Raw genomic sequence first — 15,735 nt, forward strand, 5'->3', positions numbered from 1 at the left:
CTGCACGCACACGCCATCAGAGCAAGGCAGGCTCTGCTCGCGGCGGCCGGGCTCCCAGAGCCCGCGAGATAGCTCATCGAGTTGGTCGCCTGCTTCGTTGATCTACACGTATGATACGTTCGTGAGTTGTAATGCACACTAGTGGGTAGTGTTTGCAATGTGCATCTCCTGGGTCTGCTGCAGTCTGGGACGGGTAACAGCCATCAGGGACGCTGTGTGTTAGCTTCTGTTGAAGCACGGCGTGGATTGGTCGGAGCGCTGTGATCCGACAGAGTCCTGAGCGACCGGGCGAGGAGGCTAGCTACCACTGCTGGGCTTGGCCAATGACCTTGGCCACTCTCGCTGCACCAGAGCCCTGGTGTTGCACTCCCTTGATGTTTAACAGGGTGTCTCTATGGATACGGGCATAAACAGAAGATAATAGCTCGGCAGCCTTTATAGCAGTCATTCATTCGGGAGAGCAGGCGGGAGCAGGGCTTGGCTGCGGAGACTCGCACGGCGTGACAGAGGTAGGCGCTATGCAGGCATTCCCAAGCGGCGCGCTACACGGTGCCTGTCTGTACGGGTCAGGGGTAGGCGCTACTATATAGCATGCACGCACGCGCCCGTCCACTATCCCTTCCACCTTTAAAGTCTCTTCTGGCGCGCAAATTTGACGGTAAGATTAGAGAGATGGTTTAATGCATGTGCTGCAAAAGTCGGCCACCAACCTGTCGTGCACGGTTTTAAACCCCAGTAAGATAGCTCAGTGGGTCAATGCATCTGCGTACGAATTAAGCAACTTGCACACATCAGATAGGATTTCTGATGTAGCTTCTTAGCCGTTCTTGGCTCCGAAGTTAACAAACGTGGTATGCCAAAGGCTCTGTTTCTACAGCACTAAAAAGGGACAAAAAGAGGCAAGCGCTATATACCAGAATGTATGATGAATACAAGGTGTGGTGTTTTTTTTTTTTTTTTTTTGGAACACTGAACAAACTAGTCCCTTGTTCCGTTTTGCTGGAAGGAGAGCTATGCCCTGTGAACACGGTGCCCCTTGCGCTGTGATAGCGCCAAACAAATACCCGTGTGTCCATGTGTGGAAAAACGGGGTCGTGGTTGTTGTTGCCATACCATCCCAGAGAGTTGCTTGCGAAGAGTAACATTTCATAAAACGCCCCTGCCCCGTTTTTAACTGTTTGTTTCCATGGGTTGGTGTGCTTTCGTGACACTTCTGTGCATTTTCTGCAAAGACGGATGAGCGCTGGGTGGAAAATAACTCTCGTCTTGTGGAAAGTACTGCGAATGTGCAAATGTAAATAAGGCGCCGGGCGCCGGCATTCCAGCCAAGGGAAGAAGTCCCAGTCACGGTTTCCGAGGAGCCGAGAGCAGGGGCCGGCGGTGATATTAATAACACGGAGGACTCACTCGCTGCTGGCACCGGCGCGCACTTTCATGGCCTGCCAGAGCCGGGCGCTGCGAAAGCCCGCGCCGCGGCGGCGCCGCAGGAGGGCGCCTGGGCCTGGAACCCGCGGCCGGCCCGCCACAGACCCCTGGCTGCAGGAGATGGAAAACTCCCGGCAGGCGCGTTCCTTGGCGCCTTGAAGGCGCCATGCGCACTTCAATGCGCTTCGAAACACACTGGGAAGACCCCCATGCTTTTGGATAATATTTTTGAGGGGCGACGGGTGGAGAGGGAGGCCGGGGCGTGGGGTCGGGAGGGTGGGGCGGGGGGTGCAAACGCCGTTTTGTTTGGTTTATATATCACAGGTTTGCGCCCTATTTAAACTGGAAAAGCGCTGGCCCCATTTTAAGCAAAGCTGTCTGATCATTTTGCACCATTTTTGGTGCTTATGTAGCAGCGATGGATGAGTTATGCAATCATTACCGCATGATTGTGCAATATGGCGCGGCGTATTGCAGAAAGTTATGCAAGGAAGGGAAAAAGATAACAGTATTTGTTTATGCTGATTTCTGAACCAGAACTTGTGGCGCGAACTGACCCCACCGAATCTTGTGAAAGACGGGGCTGTTGGGTCTAAGTTGGGGGCAAGTGACATTCCGGCGCCGTGTCTTATGGTGGCATTGGAAAGTGAATGGATTTACGGCTCGAGCTAGTAGGAGACCGCAGCCCAGTTTCAAAACTCCCACGCTGGTCCTCTCCTCACACCACAATGCATGCGCCTCTGCGTTCAGAAGCACCGCCCTGCCCCAGAGGAAGCCGTCTCCACCCAGTGCTCAAATAGCTCTGTCTCCAGAAAACGGGCTATTCTGTTCTCTCACTTCGCGCTCAGTCATTCCATAAAAGCGCCGTTTTTATGCAGTGCTTGCTGTCCTACTTCAGAGCGCCAGGGTCCCGATGCCCCCCTCTCCCCGCAGCCCCAGCTTAATGGCACACAATTAGCAATTGCAGAGGGATTTAAAACGAATTTGACCATTCTGACATTTAGCAGCAGCAAGCACAAAACCCACTGAGCTATCTGACGCGGACTGGGCGATGTGTAGGAGTGGCTGGCTATGGACCAGCCATCTCTTTGCAGTGATGGCAGTGGGGTGGAGTTGCTGCAGAATGGGTCGCCGCGGGCTCTTGAGCTATGCCAGTTCCGGGGGGTGGCATTGTGTGTCGCTCTTGTGGCAGCGCTCGGCTTGATGTGGATGAGGGGAGGTGGGTGGGGAGAGCTCATCCAGTGCAGTATTCCCGTGCAGGGCCAAGTCGAGGGTACACGCAGGTGGACGGAGTCCCCCCCCACACTTTTTTCAGGAGTCCCCCACTTTTTATAGAGGGCACTTTGATATGCTAATTTCTGGGGACGCCACATTCAATTGGTATGTTAATGAGTCCCTCCACTTTTTTTCTTTTAGGACTTGACCTCTGGTCCCAAGGTACAGTCCAGCAGGGCTTCTGCCCTCTTACTTATATGACCAACCCGCCCCTTCCAGGCTCTGCCCCTGAAAGCACCTTGAGCCAGGTGCAAAGCCGGGTGTGCTGGTACTCCGGGGGCGCCTCCCCTCCCCCTCCCACGGGAAAACAGCACTCTTTTAATGCCCCGTCCCCGGGCCCTAACATCTAGGCAGCAGCACCGCAGTAAGTTCATACCCCGGCTGGCTCCCCTGCCCCAAACAACTCTCCGGCAAAATATGTCTGCAATATAGCTGCTGAGTAAAAAAGGAGTCACCCTCCCGTATGGGGCAGCTGCCAAAGATGACGCACATTGCTTTCTCTTCAATGTAGGCCCCACAGCAAAAGTAACCGGAATAGTCCTGCCTTTTTTCGCACAGCCCTACTTTTGTAGGATTACAATCAGTGGTCGAAGTGTACGAAAAGAAGTAGTGGAACTAGGTGCCATAATGGCATGCCCCCGTCCCCACAAACCCCATCGCCACGCCCCCTCCCACGCGCAATACAAGCCCCTAATCACACGCGCCTGCTGTTTAAGGGAATGTTCTGTTCAGTGCAGCGCACTGAAGTGCAAGTTTCAACTTCTTCCTACACTTTTATTTTAAATCTAAACTATTCCGGGACGGTTTATTTTTTTTAAAAAAAGTATAGGAACATTAAGCGTAAAAAAAAATGAGCGGAGCCTCGCTCCTAAGCGCCCTAGCCCCCTTCCACCACTGGTCCTAATGCTAGATGCAACACTCTCCTGCTCGTATAAAAGGATCATGCTAGCCCTTCTCTTGTGTTTAATCAGTCATAGAGCTGTCATGATCAGAATCGGGCAAGTGTTGCAGGGCAGACCTCGCGCTATAGGATCATTTTGGGCACACGCACCGGTTCTTGTCAGCAATGGCATTTGCCCCTTGCAGCAGACCGAGAGAATACAATCCCTTCTTTTAGCAGAATGCAGTGGGTTACTTCCGATACACTGGACTGGAGCAGCCCGGGCCACTCTGGATCCTGCACCTGCGTACGTCTCCCTTTGCAGCAAGGCCGTGTGGGCAGCTATGGGAGGCTGAAGTGGGGCACTGACATGAGCATGTATTTATGCATTTATTTAAATGTATAAAGCGCGCGGCGGCCCTGAGGCATTGTGGCGCTGTTGCAGGATATTTGCTTAGTTACGGATTACATAAAAAAAGAAAAAAAGACAGATCATAAGGCGTTGCAGAGGTTGCCGACAATAATGCAGTATGAATGTTCCAAAGGTTACAGGGGAACACCTTCAGGTACAGTCTAGTTGAAAAGCTCAGTTTTTAGCATCTTTCTGAACACGGCGAAAGAGGTTCCATTTCTGAGTTTAAGTGGTAGTGAGAATGACCTACCAAACATCATAGTCTTTCCTGGAGGAAGGTCGGTCCCCTCAGCACAGGCCACCTCCTGACAACCCACTGGGTTAGTACTCTTAATCGCGCATTAACACCGTGTGGGGGGGTTATCTAAGGGCTGGAAGAACAGGGTAGTCGTACTCTCACTGCTGCTCATTGTATCGTCCCCGGAAGCATGGAAGGTGGTTAGGCGAGGCAAACAGGGTATTGTGAAGCTACGACCTGCATAGTACAGAAAAGCGTCTGCAGCGGATGCATTAACCCACTGAGCTATTATATCAGCATACTTTGGGATGAAAACTCCGAGGTGGGATGATTTGACATTTTGAATGCAAATATAATGCACCATGGATGTTGTAAATCGTTTCATTGCCACAGACATACCCCGTCTGGACACTGAACATACACGCTTCATATGTAGCGCCACATGATAGTTCTTTGGACCATGGTGCATTGCGGCTAAACATTCAATGCACTTGCTTATGTCCTCAGACGCAGTTTGCATGTCACCCCTTCAGACAGACCAATAAATACCATACCCCGTATCCATGCAGCAACAAAGCACTAGAGCTCAGGAACCAGGCAATGTATGGGTAGGGACAAGCCAAGGCCGAGCCTGGGGGCCTGGCCTGCCACTTAAGGCCAAGAACGAGCCGAGCCTGGGAAATGGTCACGCAAAACAGGGGACGGACCTCCTTGGGGGGGAGAAAATGGGGTGGGGCAAGAAAATAAGCTAGAGGGGTTAGGGGGCAACAGAAAGGGCTAAAGAGACAAGAAAAAAGGGCTAAAATGGACTGGGGCAAGAAAAGGGGCTAAAGGGACCGGAGGAATAAGAAAAGGGGAAAACGGGCCTGGGTGTTGTTAAAGGGGCTGTGGGGCAACAAAAGGGGCTAAATGGGAATGGGCATCACAAAAAGGGGCTAATTAGGTCTGGGGAAGTTAAAGGGGCTGAGGGGCAACAAAAGGAGCTAAATGGGACTTGGTGGGGAAAAACGAGTCTGGGGCAGCTAAAATGCTTAAGGGCAACAGAGGGGGCTACATTGGGCTGGGGGATCAAGAAAAGAGGAAAAAAATGGTCTGGGGCAGCTAAAGGGGTTGGGCAACAAAAGGAGACAAAGAGTACTGGGAGGAGAAACAAAGGGGCTCACTTACCTTCTTGAATTTGCCACTGCCTCACAGCACCACCAGGAAGTGTTCCAGTCCTGCCCCAGCCAATCAATGAGGGGGTGGAGCGGGTACAGGGCTTTAAGTGGGCCGGGGCCTGCCGGGGCCAGGCCCCGGCAGTCTCCAAAAAGTGGGACTGAGCCGGGGCCCTGCCGGGGCCCCCGTCCCACTGCACGCAACATTGGCGGGATGCATTATCCCGTCGCGGCGGCAGCCGCGACGGGAGATGCTCCTGCCATGAAGTCAGGCGATCTGACAGAAGTGGCAGCCAACCATAGCGATGCTGTGCCTGGCTGCCACTTCTGTAAGTCTCGCGCGAGGGGTCACCAGATGCAGTTACTGTCCCTTTGTTTCCCCAGGTCGCCGAGGCGTCTTGAACCCTCGGCGAACCTGGGGATTCTTGACATTTTTCGAGGTTTATGAAAGATGGCTTGAAAAGTACACAATTCAAGCCATCTTTTATAAAGCTTTGCCGACGGACAATTTTGTCCGTAGTCAAAGCTTTATAAAAGATGGCTTGAATTGTGTACTTTCAAAGCCATCTTTTATAAAACCGAAATGTTTAAAAAAAAAATGGCCTGAAAACTAGGCAAACCGTAAGGTATGCACACACACATATATATGCATGTTATATATCTGTGTGCGTACCTTACTATGGTTTGTGTACTTTGCAAGCCATCTTTTCTAAACATAGAAATACATATTTCTATGTTTATAAAAGATAGCTTGCAAAGTACACAAACCATAGTAAGGTACGCACACAGATATATAATATGCATATATATATGTGTGCATACCATACGATTTGCGTACGTTTTAGGCCACGCCCCCCACAAGCCACGCCCCCAAATGAGGGCCCCCCTAGATTTCTTACCCCACTTAAAGCCCTGAGCGGGTAAAAAAAAAAGTGTGCCTGCAGCACTTACAGGAGCACTCTGCCTGACTTGCTGTCCTGCCACCCGACTTCCTGTCCTGCCCCTGCCAATCAATGAGTGGCTGGGGAGGGACTGGCAGTCAGGCAGCCACGACCGGAAGACAGGCAAATGGCTCCTGCAAGTGCTGTTGGCACACTTAAAGGAGCGCATCTTTTTTGATCTAAGGAGTGGGCAAGCACCCGCTGGGGATCGTATACAGCCCATGGTTTGGGCAGGCACTGGCCGGAGGGGGGTTTGGAGGGCTCAGGCCAGAGCCGCAGGTGGGGCTCAGGCCAGTTTGAGCCCAGCCAGGCTCACTGAGCTCTACACATCACTGGTATGTCCAGCTCTCACTTCAAATTCTCAAAGATTTGATGCAGTGTCCTAAGACGCAGCGCTATGCGACGCAGCGCTTTGCGACACAACAGCGCAGACCACGCCGGGCTGGAGGTCATTATGTACAGCACTGGTTTATATCCTCTGACATAGTTTGAACTTAACTGGTTCACCTAGAGCAAGGTGCAGGAACCGGGAGCCACAGGTCATGGGACACAAAATGAGGCTACAGCGCCAAGAGGCCAAAGCAATAGTATAGGCGTGCTACATAAATACCAGTAACAACACAACACACTGTGTCCCCACCCCCTGCACTTCGGGAAGGAACTACAAACACTTCTCTTGACTCCACTGACTAATGATGACAGCAGAGTGACAGCAGCGTATGACGTCCTCCCATCTCTGCCGCCACTCCGACCACCACTCTACTATGTAGGCCATCATCGCTCTATAACGCCGCCCCTGCTTCCTAGCTATGTTCAACCTTTATAATGGCAGATCAACTCTGCTTCCTGGGGTTCATGGATCACTTTTGATGAGTACTCAAGTACTGCATATACCTGCCCATTGGAGTCTCATTTGATGGGAATTGGAGACTTAGTTCCCAGTCCCGCCCGGGATGTGACCTGTAGCTGTTTTTCCCCCTCAGAACTATAGAAGCCCCAACTTTGTCAGATTTGTCTGAGAGTGGCAGCCGCTTCTATCATTCTTGAGCCCAAGAGGGGACTATTTGATAGGAATTGGAGTATGAGATCGGAGATCGCTGGGCGATGTGGATATGGGGTTCATTCTTCCATCCAGCTGATGTATACTGCTTCTGCATAGTATCTACTCGGGATTAACATTCTATCTATGGAGAGGAATTGTTATGGTAAGCATAGTAGAACAGAGGTATCATGGCTTGAATTTTCTTTCCCGCGCCTCTCTATAAAGAATGTATCGTTTAATGTTATATCAGTCACCTTTAATGTTACAACCCTGATGAAGGCTCGCCTCTAGTAGAAACATGTTGGTCTCACAGATTAAAATGTTACTATTTAGGATGCTGTACAAAAGGTCTCATTAGAAAACGACTTTGTATGTAAAATACTTAAACCGGATTCAATTAAATATCATCATGTTTTGTTCTGTTGACGGGTATGTTCTCTTTTCCTCTGGCGCATTTCTGTTTGGGTGACTGAAGTATGCCCGAGACAAGCACGAGCTGAATGAAGGATCAGAAAGGAGCATCCTTTGTATTCAATACATTTTTTTTCTACTTTTTGAATTCCCTTATGTATATGAGTTTGCTAATTTTTGTAATTTTTTTTTTATTTTGTTTATAATCAAAAGAGATTTTTACAAAAAAGAAAAATCAATTCAAAGTTTTTGCTGATGAAATAGAGTCAGTCGAATTTGCAGACTTCTTTAGTTCATCTCGTGATTCTGGCTAATTTTATAGAGGAGTGTTGCTAGGATTTGAGGCTACGGCGTCATAGAATTTGATGGAAGCATCACTTTAACAATGTGTTGCATGATGTTTACCGTGGCCAGTAGCCATGATGTTCTGTCGTCTCCTGTCAATTTTTGCCAGCAAACCTCCTCATCCATAAGACAAAAGTTGGATATGGTGCCCTCTAGGTATTTAAAATGAAGCTCTCGTGTCGCCGGACATGCCAGATGCAAGGGGCGGATGGTTTCTTTCTCCATCGAGGGCTTGCAGAGGCGGCAGGTATTCATAGAAGCTAAACCTCTGATGGCCAGTATTTCATTAGTTTCAAGCAAGTTCAACCAAATTCTCATGAAGAAATTACACGCCGTTCTGTTCGGGAATAAGGTGAGATAATTTTGGAGACTCTCCAATTTTTTTTAATTCTGAGGAAGATGCGTCGTGAGTTTATTTTTGTTCGCGATTTCTAATGTCATTATCCAATCCAGTTCTTTGATCTTTTTTTAGAGCTTTTACTGGGTTAGTTGAAAGTTCCTCTTCGCTGCTCTCCACAGACAGTAATAGGGCGATGTTTTCTGCTTTCCATCTGGTCAGCATAGTACAGGTGAAGGCCAACAGTTCTTGATTCATCAATCTATAGACATATGGACTGTCTTTCAGTATACATTTTCTGTATAGCATTAGGCTACTGCAGTTTACTGATGTCTTTAGCGATGAAATGCTGCGTTCTCGTCTGATCGTTGCTATAGGAGTTGACTTGGGAAGTCCAAGTACCAATCTCCAAAAGATTGCTTCTAGCTTAGGCCATAAATCAGGAGTAAGGTTAGGCATGGCGTCTATGCCATAGGTTAAAGATGCTATAACCTTTTTTTTGTAAAATTCTCTAACTGGTTTGCTCATTACATTTTACAATATCTTAATAAAAGGTGCTGTTTTGATTTTTCTAATGTATTACTGTGATCAACCTATGTGGGATAGACAGTTTGATCAGCTTTGGAGCAAAGTAAAACAATTGGGGCCTGATTCACAGAAGTGTTTTATAATGGTGCAATCCCATTGGAAAAGGCTCTGTGAAGTAGCAATTGCCCTCCACCTTAGGTAATTTCCCTCCGATATGTCTTAGTGGACCCTATCCTACCGGGGTGGTGGGAAAGACTTTCCAAGGGGGGCTCTCACCTGTCCTTACTTAGACATTTTATACATCAACTATAAAGATACCCTTGGGTTAGGTGCACTATATAAATAACCAAATAAATAAATAAACAACGCTAAAAAGAAAAGCCTGTGGGGCTTCAGGTGGAGAAGGAAGAAAGTTGGAGTTCATGGCTGTCTGTCATGTAAGGGAGCCCCCACAATAACACAAGGGAAAGTGATGCATAAAAACCAAACACATAGTTTTAAAGTTTCGTTTTTTAGTTTTATTCTTACAAATAACATTGATCCGATTGTGCAACCTTCCTATCCTGTCAATAAAATGCGTGCTATTGATTTGGGGAACACAGAGATTTCAGACTTAGGGGATGACGCCCCATTGGAACATGGATGTAATTACTGACCTCCTCTCAGCCAATTGTAACTACTCGTGTCGCCTTCATTCCCAATATTCTGACTCCAGGAGCAGACAGGAAAACAGCAGAAAACAATAATGTCTCTACATTCAAGAAGCAGCAATGCAAATTCCCAGGGAGATTTTCTTTCAACGAGACTTTTGGAGTCTGATGCTGGAGTTCTCTATTCGTTTCTGACTGTCTGTTTTGTTTTATGTGTGCCGTGAGGCCTGTGGGCGATTTGGCGCTTTATCAAGAATTTAAATAAATAAATAATATCTTTTTTTCACAGCACCTTCAATGTGGCAAGCAACATCAAACTCAATGCATCAAAGTGAAAGCTAAAACAAGCTTTTACTTTGGTACAGAGAAACGATTTACTTGTATATTATACCCAACACGTGCACATGTTAAAAACATCCCAGTTCTGCCAAGATTACACTTCAAATGCTTACCTTATAAAGAAAGACGTGTTCTTGAAATGCCATAACATAAAACCACAATTTACAAGCATGCGGCCTACTTCCTCCATAGGCTATCAAGCGAAAACATGTTTCCTTCATCATCAAAACTCAAACCGTAGTTGGATGACCACACTTTGATAATAGCCTCAAAGACCTCACGCTGGATAATGTTCTGTTTTCCATTTACCTGTTATGATCTAGGAACTTTTTATTGTTTTTAACAAGTGTTCTGCAAAGTAGGAAAGCGGATCACACTTCACTGAAAATCCCCCTGCCCACACAAACACTCCTAAAGGAAGGTGGGCGGAAGAGGAGGCTATGCCAGCTAAAGTCCACATGTACTAGATAACTCCATGTTCCTGGGCACAGGCAACTCCAGTGCGTAGCTTTGCTTTTACTTGAAGTTTACTTTAGTCTTTTTAGGCACTTGAGATGACCCAGGACTCATGGCAAGTCTTTCCAACAGTGCTAAAGGCATTGCATGTCTTTGCATCAGTGTAAATGCATTGGTACAACATCATTGTTTTTTCTTTCTTCAAGGAATAAGAAATATAAATTAAAAAAGAGAGAACTGGGCCTAGTAAAAGAAAACAAAGGAAGGTGTTATAGGAGAATCCCCTACGTTTTGGACAACAACAAAAACGATTCAGATCAGCACTGATTCTGATATATCCGTGATCATAGCACCAACAGAATGACATGGAACGCCCACGATTCCATCTCCCAGAATGCAGCTGACAGAGAAATGAAAGCTCCGGACTGGGGCAGGGTGTTGCTGAGGGCATGGAATCCTCTGGCCTCCCACCACTAACGGCCTGACCCGTGGAATGGGCCAGTGCCCGAGCTGACCCGCCATAGGACAAACAGCAGCCGGCGCATTCAGTCACTGCAGACGAGGGACCCGCGCGCGGAACACCACAGCCAAGCTCTTCTGCCCTGGGACCTATTTCTCCTCTGACTCCGGGGCACCTGTGACCGATCATCAGTGCCATGGAGCTGGACGCGTGCTCCACCGGCGGCTGAAGACGTCCGCGCGGGAGCACGTTTGCCATCGCGCCTCTCCAGGAAAGCGTCACAGTTCTCTCACATGTAAGCTTACAGCAGACGTTCTGCTTCAGCTGGCTCCTTATTTCGTTGCTGTGCATTATCACAGCTTGATGTGTCCCTGGCGTATAGCACGCAGTGCTGGTAGAGGCGATGACAAACTCCCTCTTAGATTATTGTAATAGTCTGATGGCAGGCATTCCGGCCAAGCAGATATATAGACTCCAGAAGGCGTGGGGCAGCTGGGCAAAAGGGACCAGGTCTCACCGCTTCACAGGTCTTTGCACTGGTTTGCGGTTGGGGATAGAATTAAGTGTAAAGTCGCCTGTTTGATTTACAAATGTCGCAAATCTGAAGAAATGTCCAGAGAGCAAAACTGTATTAATCACAAAAATGTATTAAATTTTATTCACCATGATACAAAATATTTGTCAATAAGTCAATTCATGACATATTACTTTACATAGCATCATTATATCACATAACACGACAACAAGGGAATGCATAAAAGCTGGCTAAAATGAGTCCATCATAACAACCATTCATAGTGCAGCATTCAAACCATACATCACACTCAGTGACATTCAACCAAACAACAATAGCTAAAAAGCATGACAAAATTTGATTAGCAGTAGGAGGTGCGATACACATTCCTCACGTCCCATCTGATTATTTCAGCATTTTAATTTTTTTTTTACACACAAACAATAGAAACAATTAAAAACAATCTATCGCAAGGGTGGATCTAGAGCAGTGGTCTTCAAACTTTTTTGGCTGGGGCCCCCCTGAGCAGATTTGGGCAGGTCGGGACCCCCCAGAAATGCCAAATGGACAGTATATATTGTGCGCCGTCACCTGCTCCCATCACAGTCGCTGGGCTCCCTCATCCCACTCCTACCCAGTCCCTGGTCTCTCCCCACCCCATCACATACCCTGGGCTCCCTCATCCCACTGCTACCCAGTCCCTGGTCTCTCCCCACCCCATCACACACCCTGGGCTCTCCCCACTCTGCTCCCACCACTATCCCATGGTCCCCGCCCATTGTGCTCCCACCATAGTCCCTGGGTTCCCCCCATCCCGTTCCCAACACAGTCTGAGGTCCAATGGCGGCTGGTGACTTTTTTAAGTGGAGGGGCATAACTATTTCCCCAAAAAATTGCCATAGCGACCGAGCATAGTGAGGGAGCCCAAACCAATATAGGGAGATTCAGGGGGGGGGGGGGTTCCCCCTGTGAATTTTTTTTAAATAATGCATTAAAATGTTGAATTGTAGAGCATACTTATAACAAAAAAATTAGTAAATAGCCAAATAGTTTGCAATTGGTGCTGGGGGGCCCAGGGGGCAGGCATGACATTTTTTACTGGACATCTATGATAGATATGATAGATGTCCAGTAACAAGATACCATCCCTGTCCCCTGGGCCCCACTGGGCCTAACACAATCAACATGATTATGTGTGTATGCAAGGCGCTGCACATTCATACACCAATCACTCTATCATTCATATCATTCACACGAGCATCCATCACCATACACTCACTCATAACATAAGCATACACGCATCCATACATATGTTTAAAAAAAAACAATGAACATAAACGTACCTTCTGCACTGGCCTGCATGCAGGTGCTGAAACACCCTGCTCCAGGCTGCTCTGTCCGTATGTGCGAGAAGGCACGGGAGCTCACTCTCGGACATACAGACATGCAGTGCCCCGGCCAGCATTTCCAATGAGCTATGCAATGCTGGCGAAGCAAAATGCCCCATCATTTGCATGGCTCAGTGAGCATGTGCGGCTGGGGAACTAAACTGAACTGTCAAAGGGAAACAGTGTTTCCCTTTGACAGTTCAGCCAGCCCAGGAGCACTGGAAAAAGCAGCTGAGGGAGTGCTCACTGTTTCACTGGGCTGGCTCATTAGCTCCTCCATAATGAGTGAGGGGCCACTAGGTGGGCGCCCCCTCACCATTATGGATAAGCCGACAGGCCCGGACTGGCCTATAAGGCAATGCCTGTACCAAAAATGTAAAATACTAGTGTGGGCCAGTCAAAATGGGCCACCATTTTGGCCAATGTGGACTGGTTTGATGAGTTACTTAACTAGGCAGTTAGTAATTTTGACCATTGTTGCTGAATATATCACAATTTACTTACATTTTAACACAAAGCACCCCCTTGGGTACTATTGAAACAGTGGGCCACATTACAACCCTGGCGGTAGCTGTGCTGGTAAAACCGGCACGCTGCCGGCGGATTTGCATCCGGGTCTGGCACCCGCGAATGGGCAATTACCGGGTCATGCTGAGTTAGGCAGACCTGATAATTGCCCTTTCGCGGGTACCGGTACCGGTAGATCCCCATTCCCAATGAGCCCCATAGTGCTCAATGGGAATGGGGAGCTCAGATGCACCGGCACCGTTAATAATGGTGCCGGTGCATCCGATGAGCTGTGCTCGCGGGTGCCACACGGCCTGCCAGATCAGACCTGGCAGGGTGTCAGGCACCCGCGAGCACAACTCTTACTATGGCGGTACGGTAGCAACGGTGCCGGTAGCTTACCGGCACTGTTGTTACCGTACCGCCATAGTTGTAATGAGGCCCAGTCTATGACTAAAGGAATGAATATCCATTTACAACTGCGGGCCACTATTTCATTGTTGCCTGAGACAGCTTCATGCTTCAGCCCGACCATGTGAGCCACCCCTGCCCATTTCTTCCAATCTAAAAAAAAAGACAACTTTTTTTTAATTTTATTTTTTTATATTTCATGCTGAGCTCTCAGGGCCCCCCAGGGATGCACCCGTGGACCCCTGGGGGGTCACGCCCCAGTTTGAATACCGCTGATCTAGAGAAAAGAATGTTGTGTAGATCACATCCCTAGGGAGTAAGCTCAACCGGCATAGAGTGTATATTGAACAACGTCTTCATCAGGAGATACAGAGCGAAAGGCTCATATACATGGCCATTCCCAAGCAGGATGGAGGAAAGGGTAGATAAGCTGGAATCTGGCCACAAAGGAATCTGCAATTGGAAAGGTGCTGCTATGGGCTGCCCCAACGGTGGTGGATATATTGGGGTGGCCTCCTTGATGGTTTGTGCAGCGAAATGGGTCGTGTCAGCAGGAGATGGCCTGATGTGATGGGAGCCAGTCCGTGCGCGGCATTTGGGGCTGGCAATGAATGGAGCATCCAGCGCAGAAAACACAGTAGACGTGCTGCCAAATGTGTCAATGGGCTAGTGCCGAAGTCTGTCGCTATCATCCGGTCAAAGCACTGCTTTCAGGTGACACATTTCTGCTTACTGTATCACGCTCTAAATGCGTTTCCAGAGGGGACAGGAGATTTCGAGTATTCAGTCCCAAGCTCTGGAATCATCTCCCACTGGAGGATAGAGCTTGCCAGTCGCTGGTCCAGTTCACAAAGGCTCGAAAAGCCCATCTGTTTAACTAGGCCTGCGTAGTGTAGGGATAGCATGTGTATATGATTTGTTTAATATTTCACTGTGGAGGATTCTCCTATTCATCTGCGCCCGGATACAGTTAAATCCGTCTTGGTGCGCGATATGAATAATCAAAGTCAAATCATTATACGCAGGCTGTGAGACATTGATGGCACGTGAATAGGGGTAGATGGGGGCACCTGTGTGAGTTTTAACAAATGCTCGGCCAAATGAGTCCCAATGTGAGGAACTTGGCCACATAGATAGAAATTGTGGTGAGCTTTATGTTTAGGGTTTTTACAAAGTACACACTCACTATTACTGCTCTCTCTGCCTGTGTAAATGGGGTAAGGAGAAAATGTGGCACTGGTGTAGTGAAAGAGATGGAGAGCGAAGTCGATACGCTCATTCTGACCCTGCTGGCAAGGCTAAGGGAAAGATCTCAACCACTATCACGTCCTGTAGTCAGGCTCGGACTGGCCTATGGGGCAATGGGACAATGCCCGAACCCTAGGGTGACCAGACGTCCTGGTTTTCCCAGGATAGTCCAGGGAAATCGCCCTCCGTCCCGGGGGACCAGAGAGTTTTTTAATTTAATGAACCCCATCCCGGGTTTGGATGGGCGGGAGGCTGCGCGCCCGGTTTTTGCCAGGAACCGATTCAGAAATCCTGAAATTGGGGGCCTGGCGCGACTCTTTCTGCGCGTAAAGGCTTTTCACGCCCCCATTTCCTCCCCCTACCCCTCCCTGGCCGCTCTCCTCCAATGAGAGGAATGTGCCTGGAACATTCCCCCCATCCCCGCAACAGGCCTGCGACATAGTAGTAGGACTACTGTTTTTATTGGAGTCCTGTTTGTGTTTACTCTAGCTCTACTTCTATGTCTATGGCCTGACCCGTTTAAAAAAAAAAGGAAATCTGATCACCCTACCGAACCCAAAACGCAGCCTGCTATGTGGCCCAGGTTTTTGGGTCAAAGTGGGCTGCTTTTTTGGTCCATGTGGGTCAGTTTGATGAGTTATTTCACTCACTCTGCGCCTTACAGTTCTGACCAGTGTTACTGCATAAATATTCTTTAAATTGCACAAGTTGATTCACATTTTATAACAAAAACTCCCCCTTGGATACTACTCAAACAGTCTGTCACAAAGGGAA

General features: G+C 48.4%; 2 protein-coding genes across 2 annotated transcripts in view; one reads left to right on the forward strand and one right to left on the reverse strand.

Annotated features, from left to right (window-relative positions):
• Positions 1-15,735, reverse strand: part of LOC138447866 (uncharacterized) — a 33,393-nt gene that overhangs the window by 16,638 nt on the left and 1,020 nt on the right. The window lies entirely within an intron of this gene.
• Positions 314-15,735, forward strand: part of LOC138447870 (tubulin polymerization-promoting protein family member 3-like) — a 183,276-nt gene continuing 167,854 nt past the window's right edge. The window contains exon 1 of the mRNA XM_069604336.1: positions 314-509. The gene's annotated coding sequence lies outside the window, so the exon portion shown is untranslated. The remainder of the gene's footprint in view (positions 510-15,735) is intronic.

The sequence above is a fragment of the Ambystoma mexicanum genome, chromosome 1p (assembly GCF_040938575.1).
Source record: "Ambystoma mexicanum isolate Mex_15411 chromosome 1p, UKY_AmexF1_1, whole genome shotgun sequence".
Classification (NCBI taxonomy): Eukaryota; Metazoa; Chordata; class Amphibia; order Caudata; family Ambystomatidae; genus Ambystoma; species Ambystoma mexicanum.